The following is a 20,593-nucleotide window of genomic DNA, read 5'->3' as shown; positions in this document are numbered from 1 at the left end:
AAACAGGGAAGTTTAGATTGGATATAAGGAAGAAATTCTTTCCTGTTAGTGTGGTGAGGCACTGGAATGGGTTGTCCAGGGAGGTTGTGAATGCTCCATCCCTGGTGGTGTTCAAGGCCAGGCTGGATGAAGCCTTGGGTGGCATGGTTTAGTGTGAGGTGTTCCTGCCCATGGCAGGGGGGTTGGAACTTGATGATCTTACGGTCGTTTCCAACCCTAACTATTCTATGATTCTATGATCATGGAATGGTTTGGATTGGAAGGAACCTTAAAGACCGTCTAGTTCTAAGCCCCATGCCACAGGCAAGGACACCTTCCAGTAGAACAGGTTGCTTAACACGATCTCCAGTTTCTCCTCTCCCTCCTTATTCCTATGGTTCTTCCAATCTGACTTCATTTCTTTCTTTAGCTTCCTCTCTGTTGCAGTCATTCTCCTTCAATATGGACATTACCTGCCTCTTTCTGAATTCCCATTTCCTTGTCTTTACCTTTCTCTTGCTCTCCCAGCTGTTCACCTGCACGCTTGCATTGCAGGACAGCACTGGCTCCCTGAAGCCAGCAGTGAAGCAACAGCCAGAGAGCTGGAGACTTGCATTGAAACTGTTAGGAAACTAAAAGCAAAGAGTAAAAATAAATAGTTGGTTTTCATCTTGATTACAAAGCTAACATCACTGCTACTTAGGGCTCTGCAGTGTCTAGTTGTTAAGGCATTTATTAAAAGCCTGACTGGGAGATGTGCAGTAAAGACAGGATTTGCAGGTGAGGCTTGGTTTGGCAGTGTCTAGAGAAAACACAAGACATTTCTCAAAGGAAGCGATGCAAATCAAAGCAGCAACATGGTGGCAGGTTGCATTGGTAAGAACTGCAATGGAATATGCACCGGGAGAAAAACTACTCCTCAGCTACATCTTTCAGGAAAAGGACAAGCACATCATTGTAGACAGATCTGTGAAGAGCTCTGCGCTGAAAGTGGTTTAGAAAACAAGCAAGCAAATTCTTCGGTTACAGAAAAGATAGTATGTAGAGGAATCGTATATAGCTGCTTTGTGGAAATTCACAGCTGCGTGTCTTTAATCCTGGCTCAATCAGGGTATTGCAGAAAGGGAGGGGATTCAGAGCTCCTAACAATATTAAATAGCATGTTAGGGCAAACTGATGCTATTTCATTACGAGATGAGGAGAACAAAAGCTGACATTTAGGCCCAAATAGGACAATTACATGATGCAAAGCTAACCGCAGGTGGCTTTGGGTGACCAGCTCATAAACTAACTTCATAGAAAGATTTTTTGCTGACTGCCAGTTTGTTAAGCTTTGGTTCCTCACTACAGTTGTTGCTACTCAGTTGTAAGTTTACACAAGGGATACCATACTGTACAGTCTTGACTGAACCAGGAGGTGAACACTGCATGTGTTTTACATCTTTATCTGCATGAGAGACACTATGCACACATTTCACTCTGGGGGGTCAGCTATATGGTAAGACCCCTACCAAGGCAGATGCAGGGAAACAACATAAAGATAGCTCCCATCTCCTCTGTCATGTGCCTGAGAACCATTAACTACTAGATGGTGCCATGCACAAGTAGTTATTCCCTCAGTGGGAGCACAAGATCTTTCAGACTGCATTTAGTAGGACCTATTTGACTCCATTTTCACAGTGTGTTTCTAAATCTGTTAGTATACTGTCACCAAACTATTGAGCTTTAATATTGACTAGGCACAGCGACTGATAAATCATCTGAGGTAATGTGAGTGCAGTTTGCCCAGACATAGATTTTCTGGCAGTCAGGCTTTGATTTCTGTTTTGTATGCATAATACCTTAGCACACATCTCTTAATAATATGGTCCCATTTAATTTCCAGGATTGGAACTTAAATCAACCTGGACATCAGTTTTTATATAATATATATTTATGGTGATAGGTATTTTTGAGCTAAGAGGCTGTTACTGAGAGAGCCTACTGAACCATCAGTAGTCTCAATGGAAAATAGTTGCACATGGGGAAAAGCTGTAGTTTTTAATGCTAAAAATATTATTCAGTTTTAATCCCTTTTTACTGTAAAATTAGACACATTTCTATTGCTTTTGATCCTACTTATAATCCTAATATGACTTAATTAAATTTTCATTTGATTCCTCAATTTGATATTCCCTGTCATTGAACATGATGTGTGAACATTGAACATGATGTGTGAACACTGAACATGATGTGCTGTACCCCTGATTTAGGCAGTTCTAGTTTCTATGCTGAAGGAGTTAAAAACTCAGCTCATAAAACACTATCTCTTAGCCCTCTCACAATGTTGTATACCATTACACCCAGCCCAGTCATAAGTCCATGCTGTAAATATTTCCTTTACTTAGAGGCTACATTTTTGCTGGATTTTGCCATTGAAAAAGAAAATAAAAATATTTTTTTTTTGTGATGTAACAGCAGGGCATGCCACTGCCTTGTTACCACTGAGGGGAAGTCTTGTATTGATAAACCTACAGGTTTCTTTTGCTCATGAATGACCCCCAGTTTCAAAAGGAGAAAGCTATGATTCAAACGTGTCTCATTCCTGGCTTATTTATCACTGTATTCTGGGATTTTATACTCATAGATTGTGGTATTCTCCAACCACATCTCAAGTTGCTTAGATATCCAAGCTCTGTTATAATTCCTCTCATTTACACTAATTTCCAACCAGTTGGAACAGGGATAACCTCTCATACTTAGGGTTTTACCATCTTTAACCTGAACGTTGTACCTTCCATGAACTCAGGACCTGCAGCATCCTGAAGTGTTAACAATGTTAGAAATCTAGTGCAACAACTTTCCCTTGTCTTCAAAGCTGTGGAAGGGGTAAAAATTATCCATAGGAGGAGGCACCTGCACCAACAGAAACAGAGTTTCCCACGTTTGACACTGGAATTGCTTCCAAATTTTCCCGGCCGTTGCTCTGTGCCCGTTCTTCTCTTCCAACTCAGCCACAGCAGTTGACAAACAATGAAAGACATTAAATATACACAAATTGTGAAAGAAAAGCAAGCAAAGCAGAGGAACCCAGCATTTAATACTCAGTGACTTTTCATTCTTCTTCTGCACTACTTGTGGAGGACAAAATGGAGAAAATTTTGCTTGCAATCCATAAATTTCAGGTTGTGTCAAGGTTGCCCATCTTCCCTTTGTGATCTGAACTGACAAAGAACTCATCCCCTTTAACTACAAGCGTGACTTCCCATTTATCCTGCATTCTGTACTCCTGAAGCTCCACCTTTACCTCTTTCTTATCTCCTTGACTGCTTCCCTATTTTTTTCTTGCATTTCTAATCACTTCTGGTGCATCTGTTATCCAGGTTAACGCATCTGCCTCGGCAGGGGTCTCTGGTACAACTGAGAACCTAATTAGCTGCAGAGGATTTCATGGAGTCCAGGAGCATAGCAGAAACCAGGCAGGCTGAGGCATTTTCAAAGATAACAAGGTACCCAGGACCCTCATAGTGAGGGCCAACAGCAATTTTTGGAAAAAAAAAAAAAATAGATATTTTCCACCTCATGCTTGAAGGTGCAATACTACTGCTAACAGGAAAGGTGTGGTGTTAAACCTCTGTTGACAGGGAGAGATGCAACAGAAACCTGGTGATTGCCATGGTGATTTCCACACCGTTGGTGGGAGGGACAATGGTGGCACCATGCAAGATCCCCAGTTAGCTCTTCCTAATGCACTGAGGGGAGGGAGATGGAAGCAAGGTGTAGGAGCAGGAATTGTTACATGCTGTTGGAAACAATGGGGTGAAGTAGACAGACTAACAGGTCTGTCTGATGGCAGGTCCTGGGTGTTTCGTGGAGCTGCTCATGGGTTTAAAAGTAAGCACTTAAATGCCTATTGGCTGCACAAGGGCTTTAGTGTTCTTCAAACTAGTGAAGCAGATGATACTTTAAAGGCATTAAAAGTAGGTTAAGTATTTCACTGACTGAGTAGATATTTGAATAAAATTGACAGCCTTTAAGTGTAGATGAGGAAATAGAGGGGGTTCTCAGTGGGATCATCTCTATAGGGTTAGAGAATAGCTCTGCTTTATTCCCTCTTCAGTACTTGGTCTCCCTGGCATGACTGCCAAAAAAGGACAAGTTGTACCAACTCTGATGGGAGTTATCATTCCACTTACTAACAGACTGCGACAAGCAATTCTTTTTTACACAGGCCACCTAGAAACCAACAACAAAAAAATACAGGGAAGAAAGAAGGAGAAAATAATTATTTTTTTTTTCATTATTCACTATTAGCCAGTTAGCTGGGCATGTTCTAAGAGGGCTGAATTGCAGATACAGGCAAACGCAGGCACTGATAACAACGTGATCCAACCCAGTGCAGCTGATCTGTGCAAGGGCTTGGCACCTTCACTGGGCTGAAAGGAGCTGGTTAACCCTTACCCCTTCATCATCTAGAAGCAACTCCTTCACATCTGATTTAATGAGTCCACTTTAAAGAGCTCTGAAGCATGGTTAAATGCATTTAATATACATTTTACTTCTGTGATTAGTAATACCTGAGATGACTAAATTGTATTTTCTACCCCCCCCTTTTTTTTAGCCTTTCACTCAGATGAAGTAACAAAATGAGGTTACATGATTTCTCTTTGGAGTTTATAATCAGCAATGTTATTTTAATAATCTACATTTAGTTCCACTTTCTGTTTCTTAAATGCTAGTACAATGTGGCAGTGTTTTGGTTGCAGGCTCAGGAAGACATTTCGAAAGCCAACAAACGTGATCACAACAATTTGGTTTTGGTTAATATTATTCCTTTTAAATGTCATTAAATATTTCTACCAACACTGGTGTGGTTTAACCCAGCACACAACTAAGTACCACACAGCTGCTCACTCACATCCCACCCCCAGTGGGATGGGGAGGAGAATCGGGGGGGGGGGGGGGGGGGAAGGTAAAACTCCTGGTTTGAGATAAGAACAGTTTAATAATTGAAATAAAGTAAGCACTGTACCACCTACTAAGAAGAAAATTAACTCTGTCCCAGCCAAAAGCAGGACAAATATTAAGTTTTGTAAATATTTTTGAAAGTAATTAGATTTCTGACCTTAAGCTGTCTCATGTCGGGCAATAAAAATCAGCTTTAAGAAAATGCTCTGAATTAGCTTTAACAACTTTTTCAACCTGTAAGAGATCAGCAGATCCATATGATCTGATAGTGTAGTGGTAGCATATTTTTGCAATTCCTGGTATTCCTTGTGGCAGTAAATATGAAGCTTTGGCATCACTATTGGAAAACAACAGGTTATGTTATGTAAATATAAGTGTCATCCACGCTGAGTACACCTACACGAAACAGGCAGTATTCTTACAGTCAGCACAACTTTATAACCTTATTTTTGAAACCAGCCATGTTATTAACTCACCCAGTGTTATAAGGAATGAAATATTTATCCTATGAAAGATAGGAATTAGTAACAATAATAACTTTAAAGCCCATAAATATAAATGCATTATTAATCATTAACAGAAATCAGGCCATTAATATTGCTTCAAAGTTCTCTAGGAGAGGAACTGTAGGAAACTGAGGTTTTTCCTCTATATCTTATACATGGCTACTTGTCCTCTATCTTTATTAAACAAAAAAGTGATTGCTTAGGAAAAAAATCTGTTGCTTTTTTGCATGGCTGTCCCTCTTTTGACACCATCTGTGGTCAGATTAAATGCTGAGATCTGAAGCAACATCTCTGTGTTTAATCTCTTGTTGATACTTCTGCAGATTGAGAGGTAAAAAAAAAAAATAATGATTACAGGAGGCTACCACTCGTACTAGTGTGAGTTATGCCAGTGCCATCCTAATGAATTTCTTAAGTCAAATGTAAATATGACCCTGGAATATGGAAACATACATTTTTCTTCTCTGAGGTCTAATAAAAACACAAAAGCTTTCTGTGTTGTTCAATATGGCATTAGAAGTGCTTCACAACATATCCCCAGACCCTTTGCAGCTTCTGAGGCTGAAATTAAAGTAAGCTGAGTTTCCTGCAGGACATGAAGTGTTTTCCTTTTAATTGTTTACAATTTGCTCTCTACTGTGCCTGTGCTTGGAGCCGATACCATAAAAAGCCACTGACAAATCTGAAGCGGCTGCTTTGCAGCCAGGAAAGCAGAAGAAACGTGCGCAGGGGGCTTTCGTACTGACAGGCAATAACTCCACGGTAAAAGACCCAGCAAAGTTACAAACCACATACTTTTGCCCTTGCATGGAGCATAAAATAGGTCATGGCAGAGAGACGCTGTGGCTTTAAGTATTGCCCGGCCTGAGCCGGATTATCATTAGGTTACGTAACTGCTGATGAGCTGCTTTTCATTAAGGCTTCCCCGAGTGGTGCTGGGAGCAGGCGCTGCCTCCAACAACCATCCTGGGGAAGGATTTCCTTCAGGCGTGCCGCCGTGCTCTTTCGAGCCCCGCAGTCTGCAGCTAGGCCAAGGTGATTGTGTGAACTGGAACATGCTAAATCGCTGTCTGAATGTGAAACAACCCATTCACCTTTACAGGGTTGTGCATTAATTTCAGCTAAAGTGTGTTTGCAAAGTTGTAAAAGTAAGAGGTTCAGAAAAGATGTTAAATCAGTGTGTTAAAAGCATCCTGGGTCCTGGCTTGGAGCTTTTTTTTTCTTTAGTGAAATGCATCCTCTGCTGCAAAACCCTAAACCTTCATATCTTTTGGTCTTGAACATGAGCAAAAAGACTGTTGCACAGGAAATGACAGAACAACACTACAGCAACAGCACAGCACACCTGCACCTCACACCTGAGGAGGCAAAAAAAAAAAGTAGAATGCAGCTGGTTTTAAGCATAGAATCATGCATGCTTGAAGCACCACACAGTGTTCAGGTAGGACCCTCAGGTGAAGTGCTTGTGTCCATCGCTCTGTTTCACCTCAGGATGAGCTGAAGGCCGAGTGATGTTCATCCTCAGGTCTCAATTCTTCCATGCGCGGCCTTTCAGCTGTTGTAGGAGCTGACAGTGGTGATTCTGGAAAGACGTTCCTCTGGCTCTCACAGGTGGACAGGCCCCACGCAGGCAGATGCATGCTGCAATCCTGGCAACCTGCTAGTCCAGATGCCATCACCAAATGCCATTCTTGTACCCTTCTCCTACCATTTGCTCCTCCTGGTGCTCCCTCTCCTGGCATTCCTATTCAACACTCCATTTAGACCAATCCAAAATTTTCTGTTGCATTTTAAGGGGGTAAGTAAGTTGGTAGTGAGAGAGAAGCTCAGCCTGAAACAGACTCAAGCCCATATTCAGCTCTAAAGAACGATACTCATACTAAGTAGAGGCAATACTATCACCAAAGAAATTATTTATTACTTACTACAATGCTGAGTTTGGCCAAGAAATTTCAAAGTTCTGTATTACTAATTTTGCCTTCTTAGATTAATGACTATACTCTGCCTACCTTGTGATTTACAAGAAACTCAAAATTGGCTGCTTCATAATCTGAACTAAAGCCTGAAAATGGCTTTTAGCCCAAGTAAGTTGTAAGGAAAAAATGGGCTACAAGTGACAGAGTCACACAGAGAGCTTATGGCAGGAAACAGGACAACAAGGAGACCCTGACACTGTTCTGGTTGGTGATTCCATCACTCTTGCTTGACCTATGCTTAAACCTCTTAAACACTGCTTTGTATATGTAAAATGAAGTTAATCATATCATCTTGTTTTACAAAGTGCTCAGGCTAGAAAAGATCTAACAATAGCAAATTATTTGTCATTTGAAGTCAGTTGGAAATTAAAGCTGCTTTCAGATAAAGTTTCACCCACCATGAAATCACTTACCTGGCAGGAGAGGCCTTTGTTTTAGACTTAATTTTAGTAAGTTTTGAAGTAATTTAATTTTGCTGATGGATTTCATTTTTATTTTGTGCGTATTTCAATGAGGCATTTAATCTTTTCTATAATACGTTTTGAAGTCTCATTCATTTAAATTGTCAAAGCCTGACAGCTCTGTAATGTGCTTAAACCCAGCATTGTTTATATCTGCATTCCATTTAAAAATTAACTTGCAGATTAAGTAATAAAAATGGTCTTATACTTCTCAGTGCTAATATCAGTGAAAACTTACAATGTCCCTACCGCCTGAGATTAGCTCCTATATTACTTTCTCGTGAGGATTTCATGGAGGGGAATATTCTAACATTACGCTCTGGTCGTGAAGGCTGAGCGTTTTCTGCCTGAATAAAACCAAAGTGGGCATAAACCTGCAGAGGCAGTGGAGAGCTGGCAGCTCAGGAAGACGCTGGGACTTTTACACAGCTTCCTTCCCTCGCTGCTGTCATGAAGTGAACAAGACCAGAAGGAATCTATTAGCACTTCCACCTAGATGTGTTGCAACGAAGGGTCATGCAGCAGCATGCAGTGGCTGTTAATGTTGCCTCAGCCCCTACCAAGAATGCAATTAAAGGAGAATCAGAAGCATTCGCTCCTTACCTTGTGGATAGCATGACTTTTGCAGCAGATTTGTTGTGGGTGTGTGATCTCAGGTCACTGATCTCCTCTGTCTTGTACTTTCACCACTTCCCCGCTCATTCTGATGCTTTTGTTCACACACACAGGCCTGAAACTCTAAAAAAAAAAAAGTTTACTATTTGTCTAGTTGAAGATGGACACAACATACAGCATTTTATATAATATGCACACACAGTTAACCTGGCTGCAACTGATATAAAATAGTCCAAGAAAAGTCTTACAGATCCCAAAATAACTGATAAGCCTGCAATCAATATTCCCTAGCCCTTTACCTGCCGAAGGGTTAACTCAGGCTTATCCTGCCCATTCCCCTCACAGGTGCTCCAAAGATAAGGAACCAGTTATGAAATACAGCTTGCGTGGGGTTTTTCTGGGAAGCAGAGAACTTCAGAGGTGACTGTGTGGACCCTAACAAAGGTGCAGATTTCCAAGGAAGACAAAAATTGAGATCAGATGACAATGTGGGTGACCACACTGGGTGGATTTGCAACGTTGTGTGTTTGACTGGGCCTTTTGAGGCCAACTTGTTTTGTTGTAATATTGGCACTCTCAAGCATGAGGAATAAAGAGCCCTCATGGAGGAAAATGAGCCACCTGAAGCTCTGGTCTATTTTAGCTGTTAAACCCATTGAGTTGTTTTGCCTCGTGACACGTGAGGTGTTTGGGGATTTCACAGATCCACACAGAGGATGAATAATGTAACCAGATGCAGCCTGAATGTGATAAAATAGTTGACAGAACAATTGTGGTCTATCCATGCGCAGCAGCTTTGCGTGGAAATAGCCAGAAATGACAGTAAAGAGACCAAACGATGGGTTGAGGTCTGCGTGGGACCATCTATCATCCCATACTGCTTACTAAACTTTGTTTTGGTGTTCTGAGCTGATCCAAGGCACATTTCAGTCTTTTTGATGCCAAATGGAGAACAACACCAACACAAGATGAAAGCGATAAGTCTTCTGTGAAGCCTTGGAAAACAAAACCCAACAGGTAACTTCCAGGACTGGATGCCCCTGCAGTGACAGCAGCTCCTGCCACATGAGCAGGGCAAGACCTTGTCACCTTGGGCTTGCCGAACCTGGCCCCACAGCCAGGCGTTGGGATGTTGGGGGAGGCAGGAGAAGCTGCACCATGCCTCAGCCCGGGAAGGTGTGAGGGGTAGGGAGGGCTGGCCAGAAGCTGAGGCCAGTATGGGGACAGGAGTGATGGCTCCAGCGGGACAGCGGGCCGGCGAAGTGGGCTTCCCGGCGGGCAGCGCCTGCCTGCGGCCGGTGCCGCCAGACCCCCCCCCGGGCCAGAGCGGGCAGGTCCCGGCCGCCCCCACTGCCGCCAAGATGGCGCCCACTCCCCCTACCCCTTCTCGGGGGGCGGCGGGCCTGCGGCTTCCCCAGCGCCTCCGCCCCGCGGTGCTGCCGCTTGGGTCAGGCCGGGCCGATCCGAGCCGCGGCGAGGGGCCGGCGACGGGAGGGGAAGATGGCGGCTGAAACCGACTGAGAAGGAGGAGGAGAGATCCGACCCGGGCCGTGGCTGCCTCCTCCGTCACCGCCCCCCTCGTCCTCGTCCAGCTCCGCCCCGTCCCACCGGGAGGGAAAGCGGCGAGCGAGCCGGAGCCCCGCAGCCGCGCCGCGCTGCCCAGGCAAGGGGCCCCGGGTGCCCGGGAGCCCGGCAGCGGGAACCGGGGCCCCCAGAAACGCCCGCCGCCGCTCGTGCTCCGGTCACCGCGATCGCCGCGGGGGCTGCTGCGAGCCGGCAGCCCCCCCCGGGCCGCCCCCGCCGCCTGGCCGGGGGAGTCGCTGTCGCGTTGCCCGTTGAGCTCGGCGGCCTCAGCCCCGGCGGGGGGAGGCGGCTGTCACCCAGGCAGCGGCGGCAGGTGAGTGGCGCCCGGCCGCGCCGCAGCTGGCGGCGGGGCGGGAGGACGGGCGGGCAGGCGGAGGGAAGGGGGGGGGGCGGCCCGGGCTCCCCGCCGCGCAGGGCGGGGGTGTGTCTGGCGGGGTCGGCACACCGCCCCCGGCCCCCGCAGAGCCCCTGGCCTGCGGGGAGGTGCAGCTGTCACGGGGGGACGACCCGGCCCCCCGCCCCGGGGCTGCCATGGCGGCGGGCGGAGCGCGGAGGGGCGCCGCGGCCTCCCCCCCCTCCTCCTCCTCCTCTCCCCCCTCGCCCGCCCTCCTTCTCTCACGGGGGGCTGAGAGGGCCGCCCCGGGAGACCCTGCGCGGAGAGCCTCTCCGGTCCGGGCACCGGAATCCCAGCCCTCCCTTTCCTTTATAACCCCTCACCCCTTATTAATGTAAAGTTGATTGCAAAAGTGAAAAAGCAGTTTTTTTCTCTTCTCGCCCCCCCCCCCCCCACCCCCAGCCTCTTCCCGGCTGGAAGATGGCTGAGGGGAGGCAGCGGAGCCGCGGCCGGGCCTGCGGGTACCCGCGGACTTCCCCGGGCAGGGAGGACGCTTCGTTTGGTGGCGGTTTAGGTGACAGCTCTTTGTCTGCGTTGTGGCATCGCATGTCCCCCCCCTCGGTGTGTGTGTCTGTGGTCCCCAAAACCACCTCCAGCCACGGCAGGGCGGTTCTGGTTATCAGAGGAGGCAAGTAAGTTGAGGGCTAAGGCAGCGGTGCGGTTGTCAGGGAAAGGTGGGGGTGGCCGTGAGGTACCGGGTGCGTCTTGGGGCCATCGAATCAGGGAACAGCCGAGTTGTCAGGCAGGGTGTGTGGGGAATTGGGCTCCCTGAGGGGTGTCTGAGCTTCCAGGTTTGGGGGGCTCTGCAGGAGGCTGGTGGTGAATCTAGTGTCTGCCTCCCTGCTTCTGGCAGAGTGCTTGCCCTAAATTTGCTTAATTTCTCTTAGAGGCATGGACCAGCACCCGACTGCGAATAATCCTAAATACCTGCGGTGCATATGCAAGTGGTAGCCCTGGCTTGTGCAGTGGTGGGGCTCCAGCCGCTGGAATATGACATTTAGTGGTAGAAAAATCTGTTTGTGGAAAGGCTGTTTCCTTCCGATGTAGGTTGCTAGACATGCTTGAGCCCTCTGGTTTCCGAGGTGCGTTTTGACCTTTCAGTGGCTGAGAACTGGATCGTGTGTGTTGGGTAATGATCTTCCAGTGTCTTTTGCACCCAAAAGATCATGTTTGCAAAGGTGGAAAGGTGTTTAGCACTGGCTGGGGCTGCTGCTTGCTTCTGCTGGAAGGTTAATCAGCGTACAGTAGATATCAAATGTTCACTACCCACGTATGGCATAGCCAAAAAAAAAAAAAGAGTGACACAGCAAAGTGTATTAAAACTGGAAATTTGGACTCGTGTGGGTGGTGCTTGTATGTTCTTCACCCTGTCTCATGGCTTGTGTTCTTTGTGTTGCTGGTTTAGACTGAGAAAAAAAAAAAGACTGGGTTTGTGTGGGCTGGCAGGATATACTTATATATGTGTGTGTAAGAGTTGTGTGTGTCTATATATAAGGAGTAATATACCTGCTGAGTTCTAGCAGCAAGATGATAAACGTATATGAACAAAGAAGATGCTTCATATACTTGTCTGGAAATGTGCAGTCCCACTGCGGTTTGGAGGTTGTGATCTTCTGCTTGTAGAATATTTCAGTAAACGTGTATGTGTTCTGAACTCTCTACGCTGTGCCCATTGGCTTTCTTACACAAGAGAAAGTAAAAAATACATGTACGTATGGAAGTACATGTAGTATGTGATACAGGTGTAGTTATGTACCTGGGCCTCTTGCAGTGCAGGAGGGAGAGAAGTGTTATAAACCAGGAAAACTTGGATACAAAGCCACAAATTTACAGGGAAGCTTGAAAAGTGGTGTAGTATCTGCAGCTTTGCAGAGCTGTTTTGTGAAAATTATTAAAGTTCAAGTTGCCACTTAAGGGGACAAACAGCTCTTGATGGTAGATAATAAAACAGTAGTAACTCTGGCAGTACTGCACCTGGCTCCAAGCCGATGGGCATGATGAAATGTTAAATCTCAACTTATTTGCTCAAGATGGGTATCTGTTGTTTGAAACGTGTTGCCAAACAATATGGCAGCACAAATCCTTGCTTCCAAAACAAATAGGCTTCCTGAGACGCGAGTGGAGGTTTGGCTCTTCGGAAGGCAAGCGTTTACTTCGTATTCTCTACGGGCCAATTTTGATTTTTCATGTGTTTTCCCCAAGCCTTGCCCTCTGATAATGCTACGACACATGCTCACAACTGCATGACTAATTCATACAATTAGTCATACACTTCCACTGTAGATTTATTGGAGCAGTGTCACTGTTCTTCTGTTGTAAAAGTCTGTATTTGGGAACATTGTGCCCGCTGTTGACTTGTCTTGGGTCTCTTGGCGGGGTTGTTGGGTGGGCTGCTATGAACATTTGAAGCCTTGAGGATAATTAAGCTTAATTATAGAAGCATATTTTTCAAGGAACATATCTGCTGGAGATCAGCACCTTGTTGCTTGTTAATCTGAGGGGGGTAATTTGCATGAGACTTTGCAATGATTGTTAGAAATGAAGGTGTGAGTGCTACTACTAAAAATATCCCGTCTCCTACATAAATAGTTTGCCAGCTGAAAAACAGTATATTTTGTATAAGGAAACTATTTATATGACGAGTTATTCTTGTTTTGCTCGGTTGACTGTTTCTTTGAAGCATGGTTCTTATCTCTTTGATCAAAGGAATTTAAAAAAATAGTTTTTAAAGTGGATTCTGCCTTTAAAGACAAGATTTTAAGCAGGAAGGGCTTGGACTAACAGATAAATATTTTAAGCAGGTATTCCTGAAAGGCCAGTGTAGTGTGTAATACCCCGTAGCATGTGGCCATTGCTTCTACATAGGATCTTTAATTGCTGGCAGATGCAAACAAGCAATTTTTTTATTGGCGGTTCCATGTTATTTGTATTGCTGCAGCATCCAGGAACCCCAGGCACAGGCTGGGTTTTCAGTGGAGTAGGAGTGAGGCAAAAATGGAGCGAAAGTGCACTCCACTTCCCAAAACTTTCAGCCTAAACCTAGAGGCAGAGGAGCAGAGTTGTGAAGGGGAAGCAGCTGGCTGGTGGTGGTCAGCAGTAGACACAGTATGTGAGCAACATAAATACGGAGTTTTGGGGTTTATTTTTAATCATGTTGCAGCAAACAAGTGCTTCATCGTCTTCTGGGAGCTGACGGCCTGCTGTTGTGCTGCTGAAGCTGGGCTGAGCCCACCGCCAGGGCTGATCCAGCCCCTCAGAGCCACGGTGGGTGAGGGAGGATGCACAGGACCAGCTCTGCTGATGGGTCTGAGAACAGCCGGGAGCTTTAACCTCTTTCCCTGGCACAGCAGGAGCTGGAATAGGATGTTTGCCTGTAGCTGCAATATTAAAAATTATGGCTTGCTTGTAAATGGCTTCAACTCTTTGCATACGTAGCCTTACACATGTGAGTCAGGGTGATGCAGAACAGGTTTTTACCACTATGGCAGCATCTCCATATAAAGTTTGACCATTTGAAATGCTGCGGCTTTGCTGTGGGACAAATTTTAAAGGACTCAGAGGCCTGGTCTAGGTATAAAGGATGTGTCAGCACCATGCACTTCACCTGGGCTCCTGTCATTTACAAAGGAAAAAAGAAAACCAAAACTGCTGAACTGGTTTGGAGGTTCTTTAAGCCTGAACTAATTTACCAGGCTGGGAATGTAGGTTAGAAACTAGGCTTCGCTTGGCTTTGGGCTAGTGCCAGTATGCTCCGCAGGGAAAACACAGGCTAAATAGCTTCTGCGCTGATAATCCTGCAATACCATTCCTACTGTTTCCCCTGAACAGATAGGTAGGTTCTCATGCAGTTGACCTAATTGACTGGGAAGCAACTCCAACACATCTCAGCACAAGGAGCAGCAGGATGTTTCCCTTAGATGCTCTTGGGTGAGCGGGGGGAAAAAGTAGGGATGGACTTTTGTGCACAGACCTCACCCAATTGCTCAGGTCCAAGGGATGAGGTTGCAAGGCCTAAACTAGGTAGATTTGTTAACCAACTTAGGTAAATCTGCACATAGATATTCTTAAATCTGTTTAAACCTGCTTACTGGTTTATTATGTTCTGTAAGCTGAGGCAAGCTGTCCTGGCAGTCGTGTTTAAACCAGTGTGTGTGTCTGCGCAGAGATTTGCTGTGATTTAGTGAAGCTGATGCAAGTTGCTGAGTTACAGGAAGGTGATCTAGGAAAGCAAAACAGAGCAGTGTATACGTAAGTCAGCAGTTTGCTAGCCTGCCTTGGTTGGTGATCTCTATAGTATTCATATTTTGCTCTAAGGATCCACAAATTGTCAGCTTCTTAAACTGATCAGTGGAGGGGCATAGATGGGTTTTTCTGCGGAGAAAAAGCCCTCAAGGGTTAGGTTCCGTTTTAAACAAGCGTCAGAAATGTTCCAGTCAAGACTGATCCTGCAACTAGCTTTTCTGTAACACAAATCACTAAAATACCTATTTTGAGCTATTTATGCTTATTTTTAATTATCTATAATGAAATATGCTATGAAACAAACTTTAAACGTTGTCTTTTTGGCTTATTTGCTCCCTCTCCCTTTTTTAATGTGACATCTGAAATCCTGAGAGTTCCATTTTTTTGGATTTTCAGAATGTGAGGACTTCAAAAATAAGGCAATATGCCAGGCAAGGCAAGAAGTAGGCTTTTTTCTTGTACTCGTATGATGAAACTATGAATGAGGAACTGTTTAAAACCCAAACAAATCAGTAGCTTTCCCACAGATGTGGAATTCAGGTCCTGATTGTGAATGGAGGGGTAAGTTTAGATCACAACACTACCCTAGGATCAAATGGTATTAAATGGTGTCACACATACTGAAATGGTTAGGTGTTGATAAAGTTATATACTTAGTGTTTTCTCTTGTGTGTAGCATGTGCTGTCTTTGGAAATAAGGGCCTCAGAAGGGGAGAGAGATTTCAACCCACAGCCTGGCAGTCCCCTGTCCAGAAGGTTTCAGAACAGTATTTGATGTTTCAATAAGAATAATAAAAAAGTAGTAGTATAATTTTTTCAATAAAAGTGCACTGAGAGTTTAACAGTGAAAACTGAATATATTTTTCTCTTTTATTTTCCTTTTCTGTTAACACTGTGTAACTGGTGGATTGAGGAAACAGAAGGGAAAAGCCCTGAGCTTTTCAGACCATTAAATCGGATTCATGTGTAAATTGTACAAGAAATCTTCCAGCTTGGACTGTGTAACTTCACTTACTTCTTATTTCTTGGGAATGCCATGCTTGCTACGTATCCTCCCTCTCTTCTTCTCTCCCCTGCAGCCCTTATTTTGCTCTTAATCTGAGACTTTTTATCTGGTTTTATCAATATACTTAAGAGACCTTGAATAAGTTCAGAGATGAACTCTTCAGTGGAAGCACTAGTCAGCCTCTGTCTTTGAAGTTGTTTTGTTTTTCTTTTTAACAAAAATCTGACTAACATGAAAAGGATTTTGACACATGCTTGTGACCAGTTATTTTAAATCCTACTGGCAAAATCGTGCGTGAAAATAAACAACCGCCTAGAGTTAAACCTGTTGTAGACTGGGTGGGTAAACTCAATCCCTTTGTCTTTCACGCCTTTCTTAAATGTGATGGCTGACAAGATGAGTTCTGGGTCTTCCCACTAATTCTGTAAACAGCTGGCAGTTATGCTACCTGCTTCTTTTTTATGAGCAGAGATTTCCAAGCAGAGTGTTCACAGGAAAGCTTGGCAGGATGAGTTCACCAGACTTTCCTCCATGCTCCAGTTGCGAATGGCGCTCAGCTGAGGGGTGAATACCAGACAAGTATTTTTTTAATGATGGAAGATGCTGCAGTAGGATTGAAGCAATTATAACTGGACACCTTGGAAACATTTATAGCAGAAACCAGTAGATCATGCTGCATTCTCATACAATTTAGACATTCAAATTTAATAATTATCATAGAATCACAGGATAGTTTATATTGGAAGGGATCTTAAAGCTCATCCAATTCCGACCCCCTGCCACAGGCAGGGACACCTTCCCCTAGACCAAATTAATCAAAATGAAATGCTGCATGCATGTTAAGGGTATGACATTTTGGCATTTACAAATGTTACAATGTTCTTATATCTCAGCTTTTGTAAAATTTTGTGACAATCTGCAAAATTGAGCACAAAATCCCAACATGTCTTGAAATGTCATCAGGGTGAAGCCTAATTTGCTATTGTATGAATAGTTAGAATTTCTTGAAATGGAACCGATGTGTGCAATACATCTGTTTGTGTCACCAAATGTCATTTTAAGAATGTTGGTTTATGGAATAAGTGAGAGCTGCTGGTGAAGGATCAGGTAAAACACCATGTTATGCGGGCCTCTGACTCACAGGGTAGGAACAAGGCCTGAAACCAGCTCTGCCTTTGGCAGCACGTAACTTTTGCTTTATTTTAAATTAAGGTTATGAAACTCCAGCATTTTAGAATATGTTTTTTATTTATACTGTTCGCAAGCTTTCTTGGTATGTTTTCAACTATATTCTATTGTCCAACAAATATTTTTCTACAGAGTTAGTTTTTAAATGTTCTTTGTGAAAAAACGGCTAGGTGATTTTTTTTTTTCCCTGGGTTTCTGAAATTGCATTCCCAGATTTGTGTTTTACTGTAATCAGCTAGTCTTCAGTGTGGAGTATCTGCTGAAGGCATAGTGGAAGTTGTGGGATCCCAGCACTTCTCTGACAGCTAGATTAATAGTTACGCCTTTAACCTTTAAAACAGTTCACCCAGACTTGGAGTCGGCATAAATTTCTGTGTTTCTGAAGATGCAGCGGTGATGATCCCTTTGATGGCCCAAAATAAGTGAAAAGAAAAGCTTTAATGAATTTAAAAATGCCATTGGAAGTAGCATTTGGCCTGATATTATTTGGCTTTTGTTGTTGTTGGAAATGGAAACAATACTGTATATACAAAGGTCACTGTATGGAAAATAACTGTCTAGTAAATATACTTTAATCTAGTTTATTTTTCAAGTACAGTGAAAATGGGAAAATAAACTATCTAAACTATTAATTACATCTGTTTCCATGTGACATAATGTGCTACAGTTTTCTGATGTTGTGGATGTTTCAATATAGCATAACAAAAAAGTACAATTTGATATCGCAGACTAGCACTACAACCTGGGGATTTCCATTATATCAAAAGCTATTTTGTTTGTAAAGCTGGACATTCAAAAGTTAGGAAAACCAGATGCAATTGTACTTGCAATTTTGTAGCCACAGGAGATTTTTCCATAGATTCTCTGACTTATTCACTGTATGGTTTGGACTAACAAAATGGAACGGATTAAGGTTGCACAGATGATCATCTATTACTGTATAACTATACTTTTTAGTGCTTGATTTTGCAACCTACTCAATTTTCTTCTAATGTTTTTAGGTGATAAGCTGCTTTGTGACATTCATTTTCAATATGAATGGAGTGTCACACAAGTATTGGCTACTTTTTGCAATGCCTCTGCAAGGCAAAGAAATATTATTCCAATTTTTGCCCTCTTCCCCCCCCCAGGTGAATAAAACAGAATCACAGCTATCGGATAATTAGCCCAGGTAGCAGGGTGTTGGTGAAAGGTAAAAGGCACTTGACAGGCTATTCTCAACTACCTCGTGCACTTGACCGCTCTGTCTGTATATGTGGATTTATTAAATTGGGTGAAACTTTCCTTGAATTTGCCAGCAAACCTCCAGAGGCTTGGCTCCAGTGGTCTCTGCGTCACTGACAAGTAGCTCTGATGACAGGCATCTGATGGCTTTCGTTCTTTAGAGCAGAGTTTCCCCAACTGTGGCATGCATATGCTCGCAGTATGCATGCTGCTTTAGAACAGAGTATTTTGTGATGTGAAGGCAATTAAACTCCTGCTGCTGAATGTAGATCGGTTATTGCTCCATGCCTGGCACTGTTCAAGACCAGTTTGGATGGGGCTTTGAGCAGCCTGGTCTAGTGGAAGGTGTCCCTGCCCATGGCAGGGGGTTGGAACTAGATGACCTTAAGGTACTTTCCAACTCAAACTATTCTGTGATTCTATGATTCTACTGTGGGGCCCCTGATGGAGGTGGGTCCTTGGGGTGGCACTCAGGAGTTCTTGATGATTGCAAAGAGCCATCAAATTGGGGTTTGCAGTTGTGCTTGTGCTTCTGATTGAGATTGTAAAGGAGCAAGGATGGAGATGTTGGGTGAGGATGTGCAGTGAGTCCTATTTTGGGAAGCTGGGGTAAGCGTGGAAGATGGGGAGCAAAGGTTTTGGCATTCAGTGTTAGGGAGGTGGTGCAGTGTCATGGCTTGGTCAGGTCAGGTCAGCAGGGCTGGGCTGGTGCAGAAAGAGAATAAACATTGTTTTTATGTCCTGGTTCGTGGGGAATGTGGTGTGCTTTTTAGGTGGGGTGGGGACAGCACTGGGGTTCTCATTTTGGGGCACGGAAAGATTGATGACCAAGTCCTGCCAGGGAGAAGCGTTATCCAGTAGAAGGGCAGGAAGAAAGAAGCTGGTTTGGGAGGTTGAGCATGTGTGTACGTTGCTAAAAAAGCAGTAACACGTTGCTGGTGATGGCCTCCAGAAGAACTGCAGCCTTAGTTCCCAAACTTAGCACAGCCCTGCTTGTCGCTGCGGTTGTTGACTTGCTTATAGGTGTGTGTGCATGGTGCTACGTGCAAGGAGAGCTGGATTCCTGAATTCCTGCTCTTGCCACAGAATGTATGATTACAGAGATACCACGGACTTCTTGAAAACAGCATTAAATAACTTCTGAAGGGTTTTTAAGGAGGTATTTTGAAAACAAGAAGCATGCTTTTACTCTTGGGTTTCCTCCTGGATGCTGGAAAATACCTACATTCTGTAATTCATACATTTCACGTGCAACTGGCAAGTTGGAAATAAACTCTTTGGGGTCTGTGAAAGCAGTTTAAACAATTCTAGTAAAACAAGATTTTGATTTCATTGCAGAGGTTTAAAGTGCAAGGGTAAAATACACAGAGCAGCCATTAAAATTTAAAAAAAGCAACAAAACCCCCAAAGAATACTAGCCTGGAAATGTTTTCTTCCCTCTGTGCTGCCTATTAATCTGCTGACAGGGGAAACTTTGATACTAAATCCACTGGAGTTGCTGGAGTTGGGTGTTTGGCAGCATAGCACTGTCAGAGCTATTGCACCACTCCATCTGCCCCTGGAGTCATGGCTTGCTGCAAATTCATTCACCTTTGAGAACTCCTGCTTGTTGGAACAAAGCCCCCTCACTGCCCAGAGACTCCTGGGACTTTTCACAAGTGTAAGCACCATCTCTGCGGAATAGGAAAATATTCCCATTTCACAGATGGGCACAGGCTTGTCCAGCTCGCCACGGGGAAATTTGGCAATCCAGTATTTGACCCCTTTGTATCTGCATTTACTCTTTGAACAGTTGGTCTGCAGTGTTTAGATTTTGTTTTAAATTGTCTAAATTGAATATAGCAATATAATTTTAATTTGTTTACCAAGAGAGTTCTTCAGATAGGCCTCCTGAAGTGCAAGGAATAAGAAACAACTGCTACTTGAAGACAGAAGAGCTGAGTTTGTTTCAAGCTGTTTAAAAGGCTTCAGCTCAGAGATAAGTGCGTATTTTACATCCTGATCAGCAACTTATAATGAGATTTAGAGCACTAAACGAGTTCTCTCCTAACCCGCAGAATGATGCATGTGGCTCAGCACAGAGCTATTGTTCTCATCAGCCCTCTCTGGTGAAATAATTTAGGAAATTGTGATGCTGCAAACTGGTTTTAATCAGTGAGTAGTTTCTACCTTCAGAAGATGTCTTCAGTAGATAGAAGGCATTTCTCAATGTTCACAAAGGTTTCTGCACAAGGAGGGTAGTTCTTGTGTTCCTAGCAGTGAGAAAGGGCTGTCTGGAACTTCAAACACATGAGCAGGCCGTAGGATTAAGTGTTCTCTGTTATGATGAGTGGAAGTTACATCTTCCAAGTGCTGGAAGTTTCTAAAAGGCTGTTCTGTTTCTCCATCACTAGAAAGATAATGAAAGAGTACAGGGAAAGAGTACAGGCAAGGAAGGCTCATGTTAGAAAATACAAACATGGAGAGCAGGA

At 44.1% G+C, this 20,593-nt stretch overlaps 1 protein-coding gene and 1 long non-coding RNA gene across 2 annotated transcripts in view; one reads left to right on the top strand and one right to left on the bottom strand.

Moving 5' to 3' along the window:
• The window catches only part of PNOC (prepronociceptin), a 116,569-nt gene that overhangs the window by 65,742 nt on the left and 30,234 nt on the right, over positions 1-20,593 (top strand). The gene's annotated exons all lie outside the window — the stretch shown is intronic.
• Positions 7,329-9,421, bottom strand: LOC130609046 (uncharacterized). Its single transcript, XR_008974704.1, has 2 exons — positions 8,784-9,421; positions 7,329-8,607 (listed from the first exon to the last, which is right to left on the bottom strand). It is a non-coding gene; the product is annotated as an uncharacterized LOC130609046 (long non-coding RNA).

This window comes from Pezoporus wallicus, unplaced genomic scaffold (assembly GCF_028554395.1).
Source record: "Pezoporus wallicus isolate ANWC-B61680 ecotype Strahan unplaced genomic scaffold, APGP_CSIRO_Pwel_v1 contig_6464, whole genome shotgun sequence".
Lineage (NCBI taxonomy): Eukaryota > Metazoa > Chordata > Aves > Psittaciformes > Psittacidae > Pezoporus > Pezoporus wallicus.
The sequence above is the reverse complement of the archived record's forward strand: the minus strand, read 5'-3'. Positions and strand labels throughout refer to the sequence as shown.